The sequence below is a fragment of the Triturus cristatus genome, chromosome 12 (assembly GCF_964204655.1).
Source record: "Triturus cristatus chromosome 12, aTriCri1.1, whole genome shotgun sequence".
NCBI classification, from domain to species: Eukaryota; Metazoa; Chordata; class Amphibia; order Caudata; family Salamandridae; genus Triturus; species Triturus cristatus.
Window position 1 is genome coordinate 218,015,150 of NC_140595.1, and position 14,494 is coordinate 218,029,643.

A 14,494-nucleotide genomic window follows, 5' to 3' on the forward strand; every position below is an offset into this window, starting at 1 on the left:
AAAAAGGTGGACTGTTCACATGTGTATGTCTGGGAATATGCAAATTTCTTTTGTACTCACCTCAGCTCATTAGGAGTTGTCGGGGCTGCTGGGGAAGGGGAACAGGAAATGTGAATCAGGCTTTTAGTTAAGTGGCACTGTAGGCCTTTTGTCCCCTAGCCATTTTACGCTTTCAACACGCTCTACACATAGCCATGCACCGTATGTGCCTTTTTCACACGTACTTTCATTAAACCTGAATATAGAAGGATATATCTGTCTAGGCTGGAGACACGTGAAACAAGTCTGACGTGCCCCTTCAAGTCTACCTGAGAGGAAGCGGACTCAGGATTGGCGACCTCTCAGGGCACCTCCAACGGGCACAAATAACGGGCAAGCCCTATGAAAAGCACAGCATGAGTCTTGGTCCCACCTTTAAAAAGGAGGGTGACCTCTGGGATCTGGCAGCAGGATCTTTGGGAGATAAGAAAATATACTGCCTGCGATCGTGTAGTTTCAAGTCAGTCAAGAAAAGCAATCTCATGCACTGCACAAGCTCTTTCCCATGAGGCACCTCTCCTGCACTCTGTTTATGCAAATGAGCAAGCAGAGAGCTCAGGAATAAAACACCAAACTCATGTCCCCCAAAAAAGCAGCAGACAATTGCTGGATATTCCCCAACTTCTAATGCTTTTCTTTTAAACAAATGATAAACAGCCTCACCTGTGGCAAGGCTTAAAAAAATTGAATAAACTCTTAAATGTTCCTCTCCACGGAAATCTTTAGTAAAAGGCGAAAGATTTTTTCGTTTTGAAGAGAAACCAGAGTAAGTGACAATATAGCTCTCTAGGGTAAGTGGCGGCACATCAAAGACCCTGTCATTGCGAGGGTGAGGACCTGAAAGGTATTTTCAGGCTCTAAGAAAGAGGGCGAGAACCAGGCCGGTGGGCAAAACAGGCCAACATTTCAAAGTCTCTGCTCAAGGTACAAAAAGGTGGACTGTTCACATGTGTATGTCTGGGAATATGCAAATTTCTTTTGTACTCACCTCAGCTCATTAGGAGTTGTCGGGGCTGCTGGGGAAGGGGAACAGGAAATGTGAATCAGGCTTTTAGTTAAGTGGCACTGTAGGCCTTTTGTCCCCTAGCCATTTTACGCTTTCAACACGCTCTACACATAGCCATGCACAGTATGTGCCTTTTTCACACGTACTTTCATTAAACCTGAATATAGAAGGATATATCTGTCTAGGCTGGAGACACGTGAAACAAGTCTGACGTGCCCCTTCAAGTCTACCTGAGAGGAAGCGGACTCAGGATTGGCGACCTCTCAGGGCACCTCCAACGGGCACAAATAACGGGCAAGCCCTATGAAAAGCACAGCATGAGTCTTGGTCCCACCTTTAAAAAGGAGGGTGACCTCTGGGATCTGGCAGCAGGATCTTTGGGAGATAAGAAAATATACTGCCTGCGATCGTGTAGTTTCAAGTCAGTCAAGAAAAGCAATCTCATGCACTGCACAAGCTCTTTCCCATGAGGCACCTCTCCTGCACTCTGTTTATGCAAATGAGCAAGCAGAGAGCTCAGTAATAAAACACCAAACTCGTGTCCCCCAAAAAAGCAGCAGACAATTGCTGGATATTCCCCAACTTCTAATGCTTTTCTTTTAAACAAATGATAAACAGCCTCACCTGTGGCAAGGCTTAAAAAAATTGAATAAACTCTTAAATGTTCCTCTCCACGGAAATCTTTAGTAAAAGGCGAAAGATATTTTCGTTTTGAAGAGAAACCAGAGTAAGTGACAATATAGCTCTCTAGGGTAAGTGGCGCCACATCAAAGACCCTGTCATTGCGAGGGTGAGGACCTGAAAGGTATTTTCAGGCTCTAAGAAAGAGGGCGAGAACCAGGCCGGTGGGCAAAACAGGCCAACATTTCAAAGTCTCTGCTCAAGGTACAAAAAGGTGGACTGTTCACATGTGTATGTCTGGGAATATGCAAATTTCTTTTGTACTCACCTCAGCTCATTAGGAGTTGTCGGGGCTGCTGGGGAAGGGGAACAGGAAATGTGAATCAGGCTTTTAGTTAAGTGGCACTGTAGGCCTTTTGTCCCCTAGCCATTTTACGCTTTCAACACGCTCTACACATAGCCATGCACCGTATGTGCCTTTTTCACACGTACTTTCATTAAACCTGAATATAGAAGGATATATCTGTCTAGGCTGGAGACACGTGAAACAAGTCTGACGTGCCCCTTCAAGTTTACCTGAGAGGAAGCTGACTCAGGATTGGCGACCTCTCAGGGCACCTCTAACGGGCACAAATAACGGGCAAGCCCTATGAAAAGCACAGCATGAGTCTTGGTCCCACCTTTAAAAAGGAGGTTGACCTCTGGGATCTGGCAGCAGGATCTTTGGGAGATAAGAAAATATACTGCCTGCGATCGTGAAGTTTCAAGTCAGTCAAGAAAAGCAATCTCATGCACTGCACAAGCTCTTTCCCATGAGGCACCTCTCCTGCACTCTGTTTATGCAAATGAGCAAGCAGAGAGCTCAGGAATAAAACACCAAACTCATGTCCCCCAAAAAAGCAGCAGACAATTGCTGGATATTCCCCAACTTGTAATGCTTTTCTTTTAAACAAATGATAAACAGCCTCACATGTGGCAAGGCTTAAAAAAATTGAATAAACTCTTAAATGTTCCTCTCCACGGAAATCTTTAGTAAAAGGCGAAAGATTTTTTCGTTTTGAAGAGAAACCAGAGTAAGTGACAATATAGCTCTCTAGGGTAAGTGGCGGCACATCAAAGACCCTGTCATTGCGAGGGTGAGGACCTGAAAGGTATTTTCAGGCTCTAAGAAAGAGGGCGAGAACCAGGCCGGTGGGCAAAACAGGCCAACATTTCAAAGTCTCTGCTCAAGGTACAAAAAGGTGGACTGTTCACATGTGTATGTCTGGGAATATGCAAATTTCTTTTGTACTCACCTCAGCTCATTAGGAGTTGTCGGGGCTGCTGGGGAAGGGGAACAGGAAATGTGAATCAGGCTTTTAGTTAAGTGGCACTGTAGGCCTTTTGTCCCCTAGCCATTTTACGCTTTCAACACGCTCTACACATAGCCATGCACCGTATGTGCCTTTTTCACACGTACTTTCATTAAACCTGAATATAGAAGGATATATCTGTCTAGGCTGGAGACACGTGAAACAAGTCTGACGTGCCCCTTCAAGTCTACCTGAGAGGAAGCTGACTCAGGATTGGCGACCTCTCAGGGCACCTCTAACCGGCACAAATAACGGGCAAGCCCTATGAAAAGCACAGCATGAGTCTTGGTCCCACCTTTAAAAAGGAGGGTGACCTCTGGGATCTGGCAGCAGGATCTTTGGGAGATAAGAAAATATACTGCCTGCGATCGTGTAGTTTCAAGTCAGTCAAGAAAAGCAATCTCATGCACTGCACAAGCTCTTTCCCATGAGGCACCTCTCCTGCACTCTGTTTATGCAAATGAGCAAGCAGAGAGCTCAGGAATAAAACACCAAACTCATGTCCCCCAAAAAAGCAGCAGACAATTGCTGGATATTCCCCAACTTCTAATGCTTTTCTTTTAAACAAATGATAAACAGCCTCACCTGTGGCAAGGCTTAAAAAAATTGAATAAACTCTTAAATGTTCCTCTCCACGGAAATCTTTAGTAAAAGGCGAAAGATTTTTTCGTTTTGAAGAGAAACCAGAGTAAGTGACAATATAGCTCTCTAGGGTAAGTGGCGGCACATCAAAGACCCTGTCATTGCGAGGGTGAGGACCTGAAAGGTATTTTCAGGCTCTAAGAAAGAGGGCGAGAACCAGGCCGGTGGGCAAAACAGGCCAACATTTCAAAGTCTCTGCTCAAGGTACAAAAAGGTGGACTGTTCACATGTGTATGTGTGGGAATATGCAAATTTCTTTTGTACTCACCTCAGCTCATTAGGAGTTGTCGGGGCTGCTGGGGAAGGGGAACAGGAAATGTGAATCAGGCTTTTAGTTAAGTGGCACTGTAGGCCTTTTGTCCCCTAGCCATTTTACGCTTTCAACACCATCCCTCCAATCGATATGCTCAGAGCCACCACTGTGCTCTACACATAGCCATGCACCGTATGTGCCTTTTTCACACGTACTTTCATTAAACCTGAATATAGAAGGATATATCTGTCTAGGCTGGAGACACGTGAAACAAGTCTGACGTGCCCCTTCAAGTCTACCTGAGAGGAAGCTGACTCAGGATTGGCGACCTCTCAGGGCACCTCTAACCGGCACAAATAACGGGCAAGCCCTATGAAAAGCACAGCATGAGTCTTGGTCCCACCTTTAAAAAGGAGGGTGACCTCTGGGATCTGGCAGCAGGATCTTTGGGAGATAAGAAAATATACTGCCTGCGATCGTGAAGTTTCAAGTCAGTCAAGAAAAGCAATCTCATGCACTGCACAAGCTCTTTCCCATGAGGCACCTCTCCTGCACTCTGTTTATGCAAATGAGCAAGCAGAGAGCTCAGGAATAAAACACCAAACTCATGTCCCCCAAAAAAAGCAGCAGACAATTGCTGGATATTCCCCAACTTGTAATGCTTTTCTTTTAAACAAATGATAAACAGCCTCACCTGTGGCAAGGCTTAAAAAAATTGAATAAACTCTTAAATGTTCCTCTCCACGGAAATCTTTAGTAAAAGGCGAAAGATTTTTTCGTTTTGAAGAGAAACCAGAATAAGTGACAATATAGCTCTCTAGGGTAAGTGGCGGCACATCAAAGACCCTGTCATTGCGAGGGTGAGGACCTGAAAGGTATTTTCAGGCTCTAAGAAAGAGGGCGAGAACCAGGCCGGTGGGCAAAACAGGCCAACATTTCAAAGTCTCTGCTCAAGGTACAAAAAGGTGGACTGTTCACATGTGTATGTCTGGGAATATGCAAATTTCTTTTGTACTCACCTCAGCTCATTAGGAGTTGTCGGGGCTGCTGGGGAAGGGGAACAGGAAATGTGAATCAGGCTTTTAGTTAAGTGGCACTGTAGGCCTTTTGTCCCCTAGCCATTTTACGCTTTCAACACGCTCTACACATAGCCATGCACCGTATGTGCCTTTTTCACACGTACTTTCATTAAACCTGAATATAGAAGGATATATCTGTCTAGGCTGGAGACACGTGAAACAAGTCTGACGTGCCCCTTCAAGTCTACCTGAGAGGAAGCGGACTCAGGATTGGCGACCTCTCAGGGCACCTCCAACGGGCACAAATAACGGGCAAGCCCTATGAAAAGCACAGCATGAGTCTTGGTCCCACCTTTAAAAAGGAGGGTGACCTCTGGGATCTGGCAGCAGGATCTTTGGGAGATAAGAAAATATACTGCCTGCGATCGTGTAGTTTCAAGTCAGTCAAGAAAAGCAATCTCATGCACTGCACAAGCTCTTTCCCATGAGGCACCTCTCCTGCACTCTGTTTATGCAAATGAGCAAGCAGAGAGCTCAGGAATAAAACACCAAACTCATGTCCCCCAAAAAAGCAGCAGACAATTGCTGGATATTCCCCAACTTCTAATGCTTTTCTTTTAAACAAATGATAAACAGCCTCACCTGTGGCAAGGCTTAAAAAAATTGAATAAACTCTTAAATGTTCCTCTCCACGGAAATCTTTAGTAAAAGGCGAAAGATTTTTTCGTTTTGAAGAGAAACCAGAGTAAGTGACAATATAGCTCTCTAGGGTAAGTGGCGGCACATCAAAGACCCTGTCATTGCGAGGGTGAGGACCTGAAAGGTATTTTCAGGCTCTAAGAAAGAGGGCGAGAACCAGGCCGGTGGGCAAAACAGGCCAACATTTCAAAGTCTCTGCTCAAGGTACAAAAAGGTGGACTGTTCACATGTGTATGTCTGGGAATATGCAAATTTCTTTTGTACTCACCTCAGCTCATTAGGAGTTGTCGGGGCTGCTGGGGAAGGGGAACAGGAAATGTGAATCAGGCTTTTAGTTAAGTGGCACTGTAGGCCTTTTGTCCCCTAGCCATTTTACGCTTTCAACACGCTCTACACATAGCCATGCACCGTATGTGCCTTTTTCACACGTACTTTCATTAAACCTGAATATAGAAGGATATATCTGTCTAGGCTGGAGACACGTGAAACAAGTCTGACGTGCCCCTTCAAGTCTACCTGAGAGGAAGCGGACTCAGGATTGGCGACCTCTCAGGGCACCTCCAACGGGCACAAATAACGGGCAAGCCCTATGAAAAGCACAGCATGAGTCTTGGTCCCACCTTTAAAAAGGAGGGTGACCTCTGGGATCTGGCAGCAGGATCTTTGGGAGATAAGAAAATATACTGCCTGCGATCGTGTAGTTTCAAGTCAGTCAAGAAAAGCAATCTCATGCACTGCACAAGCTCTTTCCCATGAGGCACCTCTCCTGCACTCTGTTTATGCAAATGAGCAAGCAGAGAGCTCAGTAATAAAACACCAAACTCATGTCCCCCAAAAAAGCAGCAGACAATTGCTGGATATTCCCCAACTTCTAATGCTTTTCTTTTAAACAAATGATAAACAGCCTCACCTGTGGCAAGGCTTAAAAAAATTGAATAAACTCTTAAATGTTCCTCTCCACGGAAATCTTTAGTAAAAGGCGAAAGATATTTTCGTTTTGAAGAGAAACCAGAGTAAGTGACAATATAGCTCTCTAGGGTAAGTGGCGCCACATCAAAGACCCAGTCATTGCGAGGGTGAGGACCTGAAAGGTATTTTCAGGCTCTAAGAAAGAGGGCGAGAACCAGGCCGGTGGGCAAAACAGGCCAACATTTCAAAGTCTCTGCTCAAGGTACAAAAAGGTGGACTGTTCACATGTGTATGTCTGGGAATATGCAAATTTCTTTTGTACTCACCTCAGCTCATTAGGAGTTGTCGGGGCTGCTGGGGAAGGGGAACAGGAAATGTGAATCAGGCTTTTAGTTAAGTGGCACTGTAGGCCTTTTGTCCCCTAGCCATTTTACGCTTTCAACACGCTCTACACATAGCCATGCACCGTATGTGCCTTTTTCACACGTACTTTCATTAAACCTGAATATAGAAGGATATATCTGTCTAGGCTGGAGACACGTGAAACAAGTCTGACGTGCCCCTTCAAGTTTACCTGAGAGGAAGCTGACTCAGGATTGGCGACCTCTCAGGGCACCTCTAACGGGCACAAATAACGGGCAAGCCCTATGAAAAGCACAGCATGAGTCTTGGTCCCACCTTTAAAAAGGAGGTTGACCTCTGGGATCTGGCAGCAGGATCTTTGGGAGATAAGAAAATATACTGCCTGCGATCGTGAAGTTTCAAGTCAGTCAAGAAAAGCAATCTCATGCACTGCACAAGCTCTTTCCCATGAGGCACCTCTCCTGCACTCTGTTTATGCAAATGAGCAAGCAGAGAGCTCAGGAATAAAACACCAAACTCATGTCCCCCAAAAAAGCAGCAGACAATTGCTGGATATTCCCCAACTTGTAATGCTTTTCTTTTAAACAAATGATAAACAGCCTCACCTGTGGCAAGGCTTAAAAAAATTGAATAAACTCTTAAATGTTCCTCTCCACGGAAATCTTTAGTAAAAGGCGAAAGATTTTTTCGTTTTGAAGAGAAACCAGAGTAAGTGACAATATAGCTCTCTAGGGTAAGTGGCGGCACATCAAAGACCCTGTCATTGCGAGGGTGAGGACCTGAAAGGTATTTTCAGGCTCTAAGAAAGAGGGCGAGAACCAGGCCGGTGGGCAAAACAGGCCAACATTTCAAAGTCTCTGCTCAAGGTACAAAAAGGTGGACTGTTCACATGTGTATGTCTGGGAATATGCAAATTTCTTTTGTACTCACCTCAGCTCATTAGGAGTTGTCGGGGCTGCTGGGGAAGGGGAACAGGAAATGTGAATCAGGCTTTTAGTTAAGTGGCACTGTAGGCCTTTTGTCCCCTAGCCATTTTACGCTTTCAACACGCTCTACACATAGCCATGCACCGTATGTGCCTTTTTCACACGTACTTTCATTAAACCTGAATATAGAAGGATATATCTGTCTAGGCTGGAGACACGTGAAACAAGTCTGACGTGCCCCTTCAAGTCTACCTGAGAGGAAGCTGACTCAGGATTGGCGACCTCTCAGGGCACCTCTAACCGGCACAAATAACGGGCAAGCCCTATGAAAAGCACAGCATGAGTCTTGGTCCCACCTTTAAAAAGGAGGGTGACCTCTGGGATCTGGCAGCAGGATCTTTGGGAGATAAGAAAATATACTGCCTGCGATCGTGTAGTTTCAAGTCAGTCAAGAAAAGCAATCTCATGCACTGCACAAGCTCTTTCCCATGAGGCACCTCTCCTGCACTCTGTTTATGCAAATGAGCAAGCAGAGAGCTCAGGAATAAAACACCAAACTCATGTCCCCCAAAAAAGCAGCAGACAATTGCTGGATATTCCCCAACTTCTAATGCATTTCTTTTAAACAAATGATAAACAGCCTCACCTGTGGCAAGGATTAAAAAAATTGAATAAACTCTTAAATGTTCCTCTCCACGGAAATCTTTAGTAAAAGGCGAAAGATTTTTTCGTTTTGAAGAGAAACCAGAGTAAGTGACAATATAGCTCTCTAGGGTAAGTGGCGGCACATCAAAGACCCTGTCATTGCGAGGGTGAGGACCTGAAAGGTATTTTCAGGCTCTAAGAAAGAGGGCGAGAACCAGGCCGGTCGGCAAAACAGGCCAACATTTCAAAGTCTCTGCTCAAGGTACAAAAAGGTGGACTGTTCACATGTGTATGTCTGGGAATATGCAAATTTCTTTTGTACTCACCTCAGCTCATTAGGAGTTGTCGGGGCTGCTGGGGAAGGGGAACAGGAAATGTGAATCAGGCTTTTAGTTAAGTGGCACTGTAGGCCTTTTGTCCCCTAGCCATTTTACGCTTTCAACACCATCCCTCCAATCGATATGCTCAGAGCCACCACTGTGCTCTACACATAGCCATGCACCGTATGTGCCTTTTTCACACGTACTTTCATTAAACCTGAATATAGAAGGATATATCTGTCTAGGCTGGAGACACGTGAAACAAGTCTGACGTGCCCCTTCAAGTCTACCTGAGAGGAAGCGGACTCAGGATTGGCGACCTCTCAGGGCACCTCCAACGGGCACAAATAACGGGCAAGCCCTATGAAAAGCACAGCATGAGTCTTGGTCCCACCTTTAAAAAGGAGGGTGACCTCTGGGATCTGGCAGCAGGATCTTTGGGAGATAAGAAAATATACTGCCTGCGATCGTGTAGTTTCAAGTCAGTCAAGAAAAGCAATCTCATGCACTGCACAAGCTCTTTCCCATGAGGCACCTCTCCTGCACTCTGTTTATGCAAATGAGCAAGCAGAGAGCTCAGGAATAAAACACCAAACTCATGTCCCCCAAAAAAGCAGCAGACAGTTGCTGGATATTCCCCAACTTCTAATGCTTTTCTTTTAAACAAATGATAAACAGCCTCACCTGTGTCAAGGCTTAAAAAAATTGAATAAACTCTTAAATGTTCCTCTCCACGGAAATCTTTAGTAAAAGGCGAAAGATATTTTCGTTTTGAAGAGAAACCAGAGTAAGTGACAATATAGCTCTCTAGGGTAAGTGGCGCCACATCAAAGACCCTGTCATTGCGAGGGTGAGGGCCTGAAAGGTATTTTCAGGCTCTAAGAAAGAGGGCGAGAACCAGGCCGGTGGGCAAAACAGGCCAACATTTCAAAGTCTCTGCTCAAGGTACAAAAAGGTGGACTGTTCACATGTGTATGTCTGGGAATATGCAAATTTCTTTTGTACTCACCTCAGCTCATTAGGAGTTGTCGGGGCTGCTGGGGAAGGGGAACAGGAAATGTGAATCAGGCTTTTAGTTAAGTGGCACTGTAGGCCTTTTGTCCCCTAGCCATTTTACGCTTTCAACACGCTCTACACATAGCCATGCACCGTATGTGCCTTTTTCACACGTACTTTCATTAAACCTGAATATAGAAGGATATATCTGTCTAGGCTGGAGACACGTGAAACAAGTCTGACGTGCCCCTTCAAGTCTACCTGAGAGGAAGCTGACTCAGGATTGGCGACCTCTCAGGGCACCTCTAACGGGCACAAATAACGGGCAAGCCCTATGAAAAGCACAGCATGAGTCTTGGTCCCACCTTTAAAAAGGAGGGTGACCTCTGGGATCTGGCAGCAGGATCTTTGGGAGATAAGAAAATATACTGCCTGCGATCGTGTAGTTTCAAGTCAGTCAAGAAAAGCAATCTCATGCACTGCACAAGCTCTTTCCCATGAGGCACCTCTCCTGCACTCTGTTTATGCAAATGAGCAAGCAGAGAGCTCAGGAATAAAACACCAAACTCATGTCCCCCAAAAAAGCAGCAGACAATTGCTGGATATTCCCCAACTTCTAATGCTTTTCTTTTAAACAAATGATAAACAGCCTCACCTGTGGCAAGGCTTAAAAAAATTGAATAAACTCTTAAATGTTCCTCTCCACGGAAATCTTTAGTAAAAGGCGAAAGATTTTTTCGTTTTGAAGAGAAACCAGAGTAAGTGACAATATAGCTCTCTAGGGTAAGTGGCGGCACATCAAAGACCCTGTCATTGCGAGGGTGAGGACCTGAAAGGTATTTTCAGGCTCTAAGAAAGAGGGCGAGAACCAGGCCGGTGGGCAAAACAGGCCAACATTTCAAAGTCTCTGCTCAAGGTACAAAAAGGTGGACTGTTCACATGTGTATGTCTGGGAATATGCAAATTTCTTTTGTACTCACCTCAGCTCATTAGGAGTTGTCGGGGCTGCTGGGGAAGGGGAACAGGAAATGTGAATCAGGCTTTTAGTTAAGTGGCACTGTAGGCCTTTTGTCCCCTAGCCATTTTACGCTTTCAACACGCTCTACACATAGCCATGCACCGTATGTGCCTTTTTCACACGTACTTTCATTAAACCTGAATATAGAAGGATATATCTGTCTAGGCTGGAGACACGTGAAACAAGTCTGACGTGCCCCTTCAAGTCTACCTGAGAGGAAGCTGACTCAGGATTGGCGACCTCTCAGGGCACCTCTAACCGGCACAAATAACGGGCAAGCCCTATGAAAAGCACAGCATGAGTCTTGGTCCCACCTTTAAAAAGGAGGGTGACCTCTGGGATCTGGCAGCAGGATCTTTGGGAGATAAGAAAATATACTGCCTGCGATCGTGTAGTTTCAAGTCAGTCAAGAAAAGCAATCTCATGCACTGCACAAGCTCTTTCCCATGAGGCACCTCTCCTGCACTCTGTTTATGCAAATGAGCAAGCAGAGAGCTCAGGAATAAAACACCAAACTCATGTCCCCCAAAAAAGCAGCAGACAATTGCTGGATATTCCCCAACTTCTAATGCATTTCTTTTAAACAAATGATAAACAGCCTCACCTGTGGCAAGGATTAAAAAAATTGAATAAACTCTTAAATGTTCCTCTCCACGGAAATCTTTAGTAAAAGGCGAAAGATTTTTTCGTTTTGAAGAGAAACCAGAGTAAGTGACAATATAGCTCTCTAGGGTAAGTGGCGGCACATCAAAGACCCTGTCATTGCGAGGGTGAGGACCTGAAAGGTATTTTCAGGCTCTAAGAAAGAGGGCGAGAACCAGGCCGGTCGGCAAAACAGGCCAACATTTCAAAGTCTCTGCTCAAGGTACAAAAAGGTGGACTGTTCACATGTGTATGTCTGGGAATATGCAAATTTCTTTTGTACTCACCTCAGCTCATTAGGAGTTGTCGGGGCTGCTGGGGAAGGGGAACAGGAAATGTGAATCAGGCTTTTAGTTAAGTGGCACTGTAGGCCTTTTGTCCCCTAGCCATTTTACGCTTTCAACACCATCCCTCCAATCGATATGCTCAGAGCCACCACTGTGCTCTACACATAGCCATGCACCGTATGTGCCTTTTTCACACGTACTTTCATTAAACCTGAATATAGAAGGATATATCTGTCTAGGCTGGAGACACGTGAAACAAGTCTGACGTGCCCCTTCAAGTCTACCTGAGAGGAAGCGGACTCAGGATTGGCGACCTCTCAGGGCACCTCTAACGGGCACAAATAATGGGCAAGCCCTATGAAAAGCACAGCATGAGTCTTGGTCCCACCTTTAAAAAGGAGGGTGACCTCTGGGATCTGGCAGCAGGATCTTTGGGAGATAAGAAAATATACTGCCTGCGATCGTGAAGTTTCAAGTCAGTCAAGAAAAGCAATCTCATGCACTGCACAAGCTCTTTCCCATGAGGCACCTCTCCTACACTCTGTTTATGCAAATGAGCAAGCAGAGAGCTCAGGAATAAAACACCAAACTCATGTCCCCCAAAAAAGCAGCAGACAATTGCTGGATATTCCCCAACTTCTAATGCTTTTCTTTTAAACAAATGATAAACAGCCTCACCTGTGGCAAGGCTTAAAAAAATTGAATAAACTCTTAAATGTTCCTCTCCACGGAAATCTTTAGTAAAAGGCGAAAGATTTTTTCGTTTTGAAGAGAAACCAGAGTAAGTGACAATATAGCTCTCTAGGGTAAGTGGCGGCACATCAAAGACCCTGTCATTGCGAGGGTGAGGACCTGAAAGGTATTTTCAGGCTCTAAGAAAGAGGGCGAGAACCAGGCCGGTGGGCAAAACAGGCCAACATTTCAAAGTCTCTGCTCAAGGTACAAAAAGGTGGACTGTTCACATGTGTATGTCTGGGAATATGCAAATTTCTTTTGTACTCACCTCAGCTCATTAGGAGTTGTCGGGGCTGCTGGGGAAGGGGAACAGGAAATGTGAATCAGGCTTTTAGTTAAGTGGCACTGTAGGCCTTTTGTCCCCTAGCCATTTTACGCTTTCAACACGCTCTACACATAGCCATGCACCGTATGTGCCTTTTTCACACGTACTTTCATTAAACCTGAATATAGAAGGATATATCTGTCTAGGCTGGAGACACGTGAAACAAGTCTGACGTGCCCCTTCAAGTCTACCTGAGAGGAAGCGGACTCAGGATTGGCGACCTCTCAGGGCACCTCCAACGGGCACAAATAACGGGCAAGCCCTATGAAAAGCACAGCATGAGTCTTGGTCCCACCTTTAAAAAGGAGGGTGACCTCTGGGATCTGGCAGCAGGATCTTTGGGAGATAAGAAAATATACTGCCTGCGATCGTGAAGTTTCAAGTCAGTCAAGAAAAGCAATCTCATGCACTGCACAAGCTCTTTCCCATGAGGCACCTCTCCTGCACTCTGTTTATGCAAATGAGCAAGCAGAGAGCTCAGGAATAAAACACCAAACTCATGTCCCCCAAAAAAAGCAGCAGACAATTGCTGGATATTCCCCAACTTGTAATGCTTTTCTTTTAAACAAATGATAAACAGCCTCACCTGTGGCAAGGCTTAAAAAAATTGAATAAACTCTTAAATGTTCCTCTCCACGGAAATCTTTAGTAAAAAGCGAAAGATTTTTTCGTTTTGAAGAGAAACCAGAGTAAGTGACAATATAGCTCTCTAGGGTAAGTGGCGGCACATCAAAGACCCTGTCATTGCGAGGGTGAGGACCTGAAAGGTATTTTCAGGCTCTAAGAAAGAGGGCGAGAACCAGGCCGGTGGGCAAAACAGGCCAACATTTCAAAGTCTCTGCTCAAGGTACAAAAAGGTGGACTGTTCACATGTGTATGTCTGGGAATATGCAAATTTCTTTTGTACTCACCTCAGCTCATTAGGAGTTGTCGGGGCTGCTGGGGAAGGGGAACAGGAAATGTGAATCAGGCTTTTAGTTAAGTGGCACTGTAGGCCTTTTGTCCCCTAGCCATTTTACGCTTTCAACACGCTCTACACATAGCCATGCACCGTATGTGCCTTTTTCACACGTACTTTCATTAAACCTGAATATAGAAGGATATATCTGTCTAGGCTGGAGACACGTGAAACAAGTCTGACGTGCCCCTTCAAGTCTACCTGAGAGGAAGCGGACTCAGGATTGGCGACCTCTCAGGGCACCTCCAACGGGCACAAATAACGGGCAAGCCCTATGAAAAGCACAGCATGAGTCTTGGTCCCACCTTTAAAAAGGAGGGTGACCTCTGGGATCTGGCAGCAGGATCTTTGGGAGATAAGAAAATATACTGCCTGCGATCGTGTAGTTTCAAGTCAGTCAAGAAAAGCAATCTCATGCACTGCACAAGCTCTTTCCCATGAGGCACCTCTCCTGCACTCTGTTTATGCAAATGAGCAAGCAGAGAGCTCAGGAATAAAACACCAAACTCATGTCCCCCAAAAAAGCAGCAGACAATTGCTGGATATTCCCCAACTTCTAATGCTTTTCTTTTAAACAAATGATAAACAGCCTCACCTGTGGCAAGGATTAAAAAAATTGAATAAACTCTTAAATGTTCCTCTCCACGGAAATCTTTAGTAAAAAGCGAAAGATTTTTTCGTTTTGAAGAGAAACCAGAGTAAGTGACAATATAGCTCTCTAGGGTAAGTGGCGGCACAT

The 14,494-nt window shown here is 45.2% G+C and overlaps 15 non-coding genes across 15 annotated transcripts; all 15 read right to left on the reverse strand.

Moving 5' to 3' along the window:
• Positions 1 to 694: 694 nt before the first annotated feature.
• Positions 695 to 809, reverse strand: LOC146774545 (U5 spliceosomal RNA). Its single transcript, XR_014972782.1, has one exon. It is a non-coding gene; the product is annotated as a U5 spliceosomal RNA (small nuclear RNA).
• An 852-nt stretch (positions 810 to 1,661) lies between these two features.
• Positions 1,662 to 1,776, reverse strand: LOC146774546 (U5 spliceosomal RNA). Its single transcript, XR_014974203.1, has one exon. It is a non-coding gene; the product is annotated as a U5 spliceosomal RNA (small nuclear RNA).
• Positions 1,777 to 2,628: 852 nt separating this feature from the next.
• LOC146774547 (U5 spliceosomal RNA) lies at positions 2,629 to 2,743 on the reverse strand. Its single transcript, XR_014972748.1, has one exon. It is a non-coding gene; the product is annotated as a U5 spliceosomal RNA (small nuclear RNA).
• An 852-nt stretch (positions 2,744 to 3,595) lies between these two features.
• On the reverse strand, positions 3,596 to 3,710 carry LOC146774548 (U5 spliceosomal RNA). The gene has a single exon (XR_014972783.1). It is a non-coding gene; the product is annotated as a U5 spliceosomal RNA (small nuclear RNA).
• Positions 3,711 to 4,599: 889 nt separating this feature from the next.
• On the reverse strand, positions 4,600 to 4,714 carry LOC146774549 (U5 spliceosomal RNA). The gene has a single exon (XR_014973901.1). It is a non-coding gene; the product is annotated as a U5 spliceosomal RNA (small nuclear RNA).
• Positions 4,715 to 5,566: 852 nt separating this feature from the next.
• Positions 5,567 to 5,681, reverse strand: LOC146774550 (U5 spliceosomal RNA). Its single transcript, XR_014972784.1, has one exon. It is a non-coding gene; the product is annotated as a U5 spliceosomal RNA (small nuclear RNA).
• An 852-nt stretch (positions 5,682 to 6,533) lies between these two features.
• On the reverse strand, positions 6,534 to 6,648 carry LOC146774551 (U5 spliceosomal RNA). Its single transcript, XR_014974204.1, has one exon. It is a non-coding gene; the product is annotated as a U5 spliceosomal RNA (small nuclear RNA).
• Positions 6,649 to 7,500: 852 nt separating this feature from the next.
• On the reverse strand, positions 7,501 to 7,615 carry LOC146774552 (U5 spliceosomal RNA). The gene has a single exon (XR_014972785.1). It is a non-coding gene; the product is annotated as a U5 spliceosomal RNA (small nuclear RNA).
• An 852-nt stretch (positions 7,616 to 8,467) lies between these two features.
• On the reverse strand, positions 8,468 to 8,582 carry LOC146774553 (U5 spliceosomal RNA). Its single transcript, XR_014974087.1, has one exon. It is a non-coding gene; the product is annotated as a U5 spliceosomal RNA (small nuclear RNA).
• An 888-nt stretch (positions 8,583 to 9,470) lies between these two features.
• LOC146774554 (U5 spliceosomal RNA) lies at positions 9,471 to 9,585 on the reverse strand. The gene has a single exon (XR_014974338.1). It is a non-coding gene; the product is annotated as a U5 spliceosomal RNA (small nuclear RNA).
• An 852-nt stretch (positions 9,586 to 10,437) lies between these two features.
• LOC146774555 (U5 spliceosomal RNA) lies at positions 10,438 to 10,552 on the reverse strand. The gene has a single exon (XR_014972786.1). It is a non-coding gene; the product is annotated as a U5 spliceosomal RNA (small nuclear RNA).
• An 852-nt stretch (positions 10,553 to 11,404) lies between these two features.
• LOC146774556 (U5 spliceosomal RNA) lies at positions 11,405 to 11,519 on the reverse strand. Its single transcript, XR_014974088.1, has one exon. It is a non-coding gene; the product is annotated as a U5 spliceosomal RNA (small nuclear RNA).
• An 888-nt stretch (positions 11,520 to 12,407) lies between these two features.
• Positions 12,408 to 12,522, reverse strand: LOC146774557 (U5 spliceosomal RNA). The gene has a single exon (XR_014972787.1). It is a non-coding gene; the product is annotated as a U5 spliceosomal RNA (small nuclear RNA).
• Positions 12,523 to 13,375: 853 nt separating this feature from the next.
• On the reverse strand, positions 13,376 to 13,490 carry LOC146774558 (U5 spliceosomal RNA). Its single transcript, XR_014974396.1, has one exon. It is a non-coding gene; the product is annotated as a U5 spliceosomal RNA (small nuclear RNA).
• An 852-nt stretch (positions 13,491 to 14,342) lies between these two features.
• Positions 14,343 to 14,457, reverse strand: LOC146774559 (U5 spliceosomal RNA). The gene has a single exon (XR_014974682.1). It is a non-coding gene; the product is annotated as a U5 spliceosomal RNA (small nuclear RNA).
• Positions 14,458 to 14,494: the final 37 nt, after the last annotated feature.